Below are 9,553 nucleotides of genomic sequence, written 5' to 3'. Positions count from 1 at the left end.
ATCTATATACAGTACTGTTTCGCTATATATATATATATATATATATATATATATATATATATATATATATATATATATATATATGTATGTATGTATATATATATATATGTATTAGAATGGCCAGTTTAACCGGTGTTGCCCAGTTTTAGCATGACAGATCAAACACAGAATCGTTAGTGTGATCTTGGCTTGGATTTAACAATCTGCCATTCACTGTCATAATCTTGCCAACTAATTGTTCACAGTTCCAGTTAGTGAATGATGGTACTCTCTGTAATTGTAAGCACGGTTTATTTCTGGTTACGTGTGTTTTTTAGGACGACATTCTGAAGTTACTGTGTGCTCATATAGAAAGCATTTATTTATTTTTGTGTTTTGCGAAAACAGCTGTAGAGTACCGAAATCTACCGAGGGCAGTATATTTCACTTGCTCGGCGTTTGTCTTCCACGGTATACTGCAAGCATTATTTTTTTGAATGTGTGTAACCCATCTAAATACTCCACAGAATGTAAAAGTGACGAGATAGAAATATATAACAAATAATTGTTTCCATGGACAATATAATGCACATTGAAACCAACCTGCATTATATTATTGTGTTGTACCTAAAATCAACTAATGGGTCAACGTGCACTGGTAATCTTACCGGCAATGGGTGTTTAATAGTTTAGCTGCTCTTAATACAGCGAGGTAAATAATACAAATATTAATAAACATCTCTTACTCTCAATATTACAAACGTCTATAACTACGAATTTAGACACGCCGTGTACTGTTTCTCTCATAACTGTACAAACACCCTTGCTCGCTTGCTATGTATATCCAATACATACTTAACCTCCATAATAACTGCCTTTTTCTAACTTGCATATTAAATTTTAAAAAAGAACATTTTTTCTAGCTAATCTTTATATGAAGCTCTAAATTCTAACGTAGCTCCACTGTATTCTTTAAGTTAAGTCCCCTCTCTGGAAAACGAACAATTTGCTCTACTCCCCAAGCTGCCACTAACACTTATATATTACACACGCCTTTGGAGTGGGGTCTTTAGCTTAAAGCCCTCAACCCACGCATGCTGACCTCTTAGAAAGTCATTATTAAACGTCTATACATTAATACACCTAAGAACTGCACAAGAGTTTATTCTTATGAAGTTAGGTACTTAATAGAAGTAGTCTGTACCCAGATTTAAAGCGATCTATATTGCATAGCAATATGTTTCTTCCTTAGATAGTTTTGCAATGATTAAGACAAAAATTGAACCGATATTCTTTGTTATGCAAACTAATTTCTGCCTTGTTCATGAAAGCTAAGTTATTTCCTTTCATTAGAAGTGCAACCTACTTAATACCTACAATATTCGCATTTATTGAAAATTTGCCCATAAATCTATTTAATTAATTATACATATGCGATAACTTATAATTTAACTACAATTATAAATGTAATAACGGGAATAACTGGAGGTAAATTATAAGTTATCGCGTATGTATTATTAATTAAATAGATATATGGGCAACTTTTCAATAGATGCGAATATATAGAACTTGTAGGTATTAAGTATGTTTCATTCTAATGAAAAAATAACTTCAGCCTTCATCAAAAAGGCAGGATTATATTGCATAACAAAAAGTATCGGTTCAGTGTTTGTCTTAATCATTGCAAAACTATCTAAGGAAGAAACATATTGCTATGTAATATAGATCGATTATCTTAACCTTCCTGTCATCTATATTACTCAGAGTTTGTGAACTCGGATCTGTTGTTTAATTCTTAATATCAAGTTATACTGGAACACGGTATCTCACTCCTAGGCTAACATATGAATAACACTAAAAATTAAAAATCTTAAGTCAAAAAATCTTAAACCATATATTAACTCCTTTCCGGAAAACCTGTTGCAAATATAGATATATAACCTTTACAAACAAACCAGTAACATTAACCACCCACGCTAGGTCGAAGAAATACCTGGTTAGGGCCCAGGCGTTCAGCAAACCCTCTCGGTGCTGATAGTCGCGCAGATCCTCCCAGGTAATCTGTCTGGAAGAAGGAAAACTCTGAAGCTAAAATACGGGAAAGGCGGCCTTTCCAATCTTGGATGGCAACCTTCCTGAAGCTGCTGATTTAAACCTAAACTGCTGAAGGAGTAGATAAGTGTGGAGAAATGCGTGACTTACCTGGATAGACCACGTGTTGGTCGGTCACCGAAAATAAATAAAAAGAAAGAAAAGAAACGGTCAAGACTCTTATTTATAGAGTAGTGATCACGTGAGTTAGAAGAATATGCAAATAGAGGTGAACGATTTTGCGATATAAAAAGCCTGTGTTGTTAAGAGGAGGGGCAGACTGTTGGCAGAAGTCAGTGCTGTCAGACGTGCTTTAGAGTTTTGTTATTATATGCTGTGTTCGATTGTTGGGAGAGAGAAAAGAGAAGAGGAGGAACCAAGAAAACATTCTGCAGATACTTGACTTTGTGTTGGTTTTAAGCTATTTCGGCGCTTGGTGTGCGGTGAATAACAATGGACAGATTCGACATTCGCTTAATACCCGAGTTCGACGGATCTACCACTGGACCGGCTGTCGTCGAATGGATTGAAAAGGCAGAGAAAATCTGTAAACTGTGCAAAATTAAAGAACCAGCCACAGTTATCCCTTTGAGGCTAACCGGAGGGGCCTATGCAGTCTACCAACAACTCGGGGATGAACCAGACTGGGATGAAATCAAGCAGAGCCTGTATACAGCGTTTGGTACAGATCCATTTGTTGCGTGGCAACGGTTCACGAGCCGGACACTTCAACCCAAGGAAACAGTCGACGTCTACCTAGCCGACCTGCGAAAATTATCTGTACCGTTTGGTGGGGTCAACGATAAAATATTAAGCTGTGCTTTTTTGGTAGGCCTACCCGAGGAGGTCAGTAAACTGTTGCGGGCATCATCAAGAATCGATGAATTGTCAACTGATGAGTTATTGGCCCGAGCTCGAAACATCTGTAAGGAACAGGAACCAATTGCAGCAGCAGCTCGTTTTCGACATGGAGGCAATGTGGACTCTCTTCCAGATAGTAATAAGCATGCCACCCCAGTGTGCTATAAATGTGGGGAGGCCAATCATTTTGCTAAAGAGTGCCGGAGTGATAGGAGAGGTGTATATCCACAATCAAAGAGACCAGTGCAATGCTATCGCTGCAATAAGTTTGGGCATATATCTCGCAACTGTTCGGGGAACGAAGTTGGGGGCAAGGTACTATCGCTACCCTTGCCCCCTGCCAACCAATAAACACAGGATTGCCTGTCATTAGCGTTAAACTTGATGATGTGCAGTGTTCAGCACTTATAGACACGGGGTGTTCCCGGTCTATAGTTAGTGCCCATTGTTGTCCGGTGTGGCGGAGGAACCCAGTCGGCGTTATGACCATCAATGGCTTATCACGGGTATGTTGTGGTGAAGGGACAGTCACAATCTGTACTGAGAAGGGTGACACAGCTAAAGTTGACGTTCTGGTGATGCAGGAGAACCCCCTTGGCTACGACATGTTGCTTGGAATTGATGCAATACAAGCACTAGGAGGCGTTACAATCACAGCAGCTAGAGGTATCAGGCTTGGAGAAGGGAAAGACGTCTGTGCAGCCATGTCGATTGAAGAAAAGGACTTCTGTGCTACATTTGATGACAACGAAAGGGTGTGGACTGCAAAGTGGAAATGGGCCATGGGCCAGGAACCAGATCGGCTGTGCAACATGATTCCAGAGTATGCAGTTTCTACCAAGAATAGGGCCGCATATGAAGGAGACCTTCAGATGTGGATTGACAACGGTTGGTTAATACCATACCCACAGGAACGTCTGGGACCACCCAAGGGATTAATTCCGCTCATGGCTGTTGAACAACCTACCAAAGAAAAAATTCGTCCCGTAATGGATTACCGAGAGTTGAATCGGCATGTTGATGCGTTTACCGGAAACGCAGATGTGTGCGCTGCTAAACTGAGAGAGTGGCGTCAAAAAGGGAGCAATGTAGCAATTCTGGATCTAAAGAGGGCCTACCTGCAGATACGTGTCCATGAGTCATTAGTGAGGAGAGCGATGGACACAAGGAAGTAATGCCTCATCGAAATACTCGACAGAGACGAATACTGCCCACCCCCCGTGATTGCGAAACCCCGCGAGAAGGGATGATGGAGCATACCGAGGAGATGACGCCTCCGATTCTTCGGAGAAGTACCCGACAAAGACGGATACTGCCCCCCTGCCCTGATTGTGAGACACCGCCTATGGAACCACGAGACGGGATAATGGAACAGACTGGTAGTAATGATGGTGGTAATGAAGAAAACAGCAATGAGGAAGTGCTGCCCCCAATTCTTCGAAGGAGTACCCGCCAACGACGATTGCCCGCATGTCCTGTTTGTGATCATGAGATCAGGGGGGAGTGTGGAGAAATGCGTGACTTACCTGGATAGACCACGTGCGGGTCGGTCACCGAAAATAAATAAAAAGAAAGAAAAGAAACGGTCAAGACTCTTATTTATAGAGTAGTGATCACGTGAGTTAGAAGAATATGCAAATAGAGGTGAACGATTTTGCGATATAAAAAGCCTGTGTTGTTAAGAGGAGGGGGGAGGGGCAGACTGTTGGCAGAAGTCAGTGCTGTCAGACGTGCTTTAGAGTTTTGTTATTATATGCTGTGTTCGATTGTTGGGAGAGAGAAAAGAGAAGAGGAGGAACCAAGAAAACATTCTGCAGATACTTGACTTTGTGTTGGTTTTATTTTATTATTATTTATTTTATTGGTTCTGTCAATCGCCCGGCTTCCATACTCCTTCTTTGCCTAGTATGCAGACACAGAGGTACTATCATAGAGATTGGACAGAAAAACCCAGTGGTAGATCTTGGTTCCTTACTAGGGAAATGAACGCCGTTTTCAACGCTCCCGCCAAATCCACTCCCTCTAAACTGGACCATTGGGAGTGCTTAAGTTCCATATATGCAGTGAAATTAGATTTGATCGACATTCGTCTGATTGGTTGAGGGTACTGGATTGGCAGTTTCTGTCTGCGGTTTTCCACTGGCAATACAGGATCCCTAACTACTTCGTAGCGCTTAGAGCGGCTGCTTCATCAACTGTTGTATAATATCAGGATGTTTTTAGTGTCATGTCGCGTATGGAATGGGATCCTGATCTCATCTCTGGTGGGCTTTCCCGAGGCACACAATCCTAGTAGATGAAAACTCAGCTGATGTTCTACTTGTGTTGCATGCCTGGTATTCTGCATAACCACGTTTTCAGCACCCTCTTAACTAAAGTGAAACTCTTTAAAAGAAATGCCAGTACAATAAAAAGTACGCTTAAATCAGGATTAGATTCGAACAAAATCAACTTGTCTCCTCCCTTGAGGGTTGCATTGACGAACTTTCCTGGGCTTATATTTAATTGTTATGATGTTGAAGCATTTCTCCAAACAAACACCCCGGATATCTTAGCATTAAGTGAGGCTAACCTATATTCCTTTAGCCCTTCTAACTACTTTAACATGTCTGGATATCTCTCAATCTGCCTTACAGTCATATGCCCGGCCTTGGAATCTATATTCGAAACGACCTCCCCTTGACTAGAAGAAACAAACAGAAAATCGGACGATCAAGCCTTTATGTGCTATAGACTTTACATGCAACATAACATGAGCTACTTTTATTTTCTCTGCCGCTCTCCCTTGGCCCGGGGATGCACCCTTATATACAATGTCTCTTACAGCATGGATACAGTATTCTCCCTCGACACTAGAGTACAATGTATTTGGTGAGTAAATGCCCACCAGGGCAACTGTCTCTGATCCTCTACTTACACAGACACAGCTGGTAGTACAACACATAGCTTCTCTATATCTCACTCTCTATCACAGATGGTAGCGTTTCCAACCAGTTTCCCAGACCAGTAAGAATACTTCGCATCACTTTTTGTTTGTTTCTGACCAGAGTTCCTGACGATTGTATAACGAATACCCCTAGCCCACTTGAGAAAGCTAATCATGCAGTGATAGTGGGCGAAATCGCCCTAAACACTGAAGTCAAAACTTAATAGTCATTGCTCAAAACTACAAGAAATTATAATAAGTGTGACTGGGAAGCCATTAGTGATGGCACAAGAGATGCCCCATGGAGAAATATCTTTATTTTCCTGCTGCACAGTGCGCAAATAAGCCAACTGAATGGTTCAAAACGGCAATTGAAACACATGTTCCCAGGCGGAAATTTTATATCAAGGTCCACTCTCCCCAATGGTTTACTACTACTTGTAAACCTACTATTGCTCTAAGGTAGCTTGCGTGCCGCTGATTTAACCGGCATAAGTCGAGTTCAAACAGACAGAAGACTATAGAAGCTAGAAGTAACTGTAAGAAATAAATAGCGATACCTAAGAGAGAATTCACTGAAACCACCAAAAACTGTATCGAACACACAAAAATTAGGAACCCGCTATTTATGGAAAATCTACAACAGTGTAGTAAATAATGGGCAATCAACAATGCTCCCATTATCAAAATATCATGAGGTTGTTTGATCAGACACCGAGATGGCTAACATGCTTGCCAGTCGGTTTACCTCCAACTCTACACTGGACCCTGCTAACCACCGCCCTTTCTGTTGCGGGCAGAGGCCATGGTAGGCGACCTGAAAATAACTCCTTCTCAGGTGCATGCTATCATAAAACACCTTGACATTTTAAAAGCCTGTCGACCTGATTTTATCCGGGACGTGTTATTACAAAATGCCCCACCGAAGTAGCTCCAGTTCTCTCCAAACTTTACAACAAATGTCTTAATGAATCTTGCTTTCCCGACTGCTGGAGAACTGCTTCTGTGGTACCAGTTTTCAAGAATTCTGGCGAAAAAACTGACCCATTAAATTATCGCTCTATTAGTCTCCTACCACTTTTCGCCAAAGAATTTAGTTCATAATTAACCAAGCTCTAGTCCATCACCTTAAAGTTGCCTCACTTCTGACCGCCTGGATATATTGATCTAGGCAATCCTGTTCCACATCAGATGTCATAACTGTAATCTCGGAACGTATATACCATTCACTTGGCAGAGCAGGGGAGGGTTGATCTGTAGCTGTAGATTTATCTAAGGCTTTTGATAGAGTATGGCATGAACGTCTTCTCGATAAAATCAGATCCTACGGTATCACCTCACGAATAATTGACATAATAAAATCCTTCTTAGATAAGACACATATCCAGGTTGTCGTCGAAGGACGTACATCTAAACAATATGATATAAATGCGGGAGTGCCTCAGGGCTCAAACCGTGGACCTAATATTCATAAATGACCTCCATGACAAATTTTCTCTGAGATGAGTACATATGCTAATGATACCACGCTCTATAACAGGCCCAACAAGAAAATAAATGAAACATATCGAAAGATATGGCAGTAACACTAGAGGAAGAATATTATGAATGCCCCACGCTAAAAAGTGTGAATATAAACTAGCGAACATAATTCATCAAACAACGGCATATATGTATTGTGCAAACATAGGTCCCTGGCGATCAGAATAGGAAAAAGGAAGTTTTAGTCCTTATCAAGTATGTAGTAGGTATTTCTACAGTTTTAAAATCGTGTTAACGTATTAGGCAACGAAATAAGGTAGTTTATTGAATTGTTAAGGGTTTCAACGACGCCAGGTTACTGCATATAAAAGAGTCAGCTAATTCTTCGTCGATAAACAAAATAGAAACTATATTTTTGTACAGTAAATTTGAGAGAAATAACTTTTATAACAAAAATCGAAACAGAAAGTAAAATGAAATGAATATTAGAATGTATTCCGGTGGGCCCCTTGTTTTAACCGAAACGATATTTGTACAGTAAGTAAAAGAACGGGAATTTTCATTACATATTACTCAACAAACTAAAATAGATATCATTGTAGCGAAATCTTTGATTAGTACATTGGTCTTCATTTAGTATACTGAATCCGGAAATACGGAATGCAAGAATGACTAGAGCTCGTCCTTTGAGATGGAGCGGTAGTAGTCGTGGATACTTTATTAATTTTCTGGAATGGAAAAAGAGAAAATGATATATTATGTAAATGAGTTCATGATCCAGTGACGAAGGATGAAACCCCATATCTGTCGAACGTGCAGAATTCTCATCCAATGATTTTTGTGGCGATAGGAGGATTTGCAATTTAGAGGGAAAATATGAGCTACTTCTTCTAAAAATGGTAACGATTGTTAAGATGTTGCTTCACTGATAACATGTAGAATTTTATTATCAAAAATAACTGTGTCAAAAATAGCATTATAAAGTTACATCTGATATGGGTTAATTGTCTAGACATAATAAATTGATATGTGACATAATTTGTTGAAAACCTACAGTACTTTCCTTTTCTGTAAGTAAAATATTATATATATATATATATATATATATATATATATATATTGAGAGAGATGAAGAGAGAGAGAGAGAGAAGAGAAAGAGAGAGAGACAAATACCAAACACGTGGAAGTTAATAATTATATTTTACAGACAATATATGTATATATTTTATATAGTCGGGGGTGCATTCCATATAATAGACACTATACACAGAAGATGATAATGCCATTTATATACTTTTTACATCACGACAACGACTGTGACAATTCTTTTAACATATTATATTACGGAGTTGGGAAAGACATTAAGGCAGTTCTTTTAACTCATATGCGGAGGGGCATAATAATTCTTTATGATGTTGGCTGATGGGGGCGCACACAGAATACTTTGAAGGAGTTATACAAAGTTCGTTTAAAAAATTATAACAAAACACATTTACCTCTCAATTTTAATGAGGACACGAAGACAAACAGTTTAAAGATTATTGATGGTTATTTTTAATCACATTCTTTATACAATTACAGGGCAGTCTGTTCCCTTTTCGCCCCCCCCCCTCCGAAGACATCTTTTTTCTCTCTTATTAATCTGAATGATTGTCTATGCCCTGATAACTTCTCGTATGCTCGTCAAACCTCTCGTATGTTCCTACGTCTTCATTTTTAACTTCTATATTTTCAACCTAGTTCGAAGCCGTTATTTGCATCCTGGCATCGCAGATGTCTATCTGTTTTTCTACAGGTGCATCCAGTTCTGTTCACTGACGAGTAACTGACTTGCGAAAAAAAACCAATCTTCTAGCTTATCACATCAGAACACCTCGGAGAATATCCGTTTACGTAATTTTTCTCTTGTCCGCTTTCTAAAATTTTTAAATAGTCTAGGCCAACTATTAATTTACCTCATCGTTTCATTTTTTGTAAAATCGGTGTTTTTCTTTTTAATGTATATATACTTAATGATGTCTTAAATTCCTGATTACAAAATTTTCAATCTATTTATACATTCAAGTGTTTTCAACAATATTTGTTTAGACATGCCGATAATTTCCCTCAAAATTAATCTTTTTATTAACATTTTCACACCCATTAAACAACTTATAACAATTCAAGAGATGCTCTCCTAGACATCTACTCATCATTTTTTTAGAGGATGACCAA

This window comes from Euprymna scolopes, unplaced genomic scaffold (assembly GCF_053919585.1).
Source record: "Euprymna scolopes isolate OS-2025 unplaced genomic scaffold, ASM5391958v1 sca27, whole genome shotgun sequence".
In the NCBI taxonomy this organism is placed as follows: Eukaryota; Metazoa; Mollusca; class Cephalopoda; order Sepiida; family Sepiolidae; genus Euprymna; species Euprymna scolopes.
Note: the sequence above shows the minus strand (reverse complement) of the source record.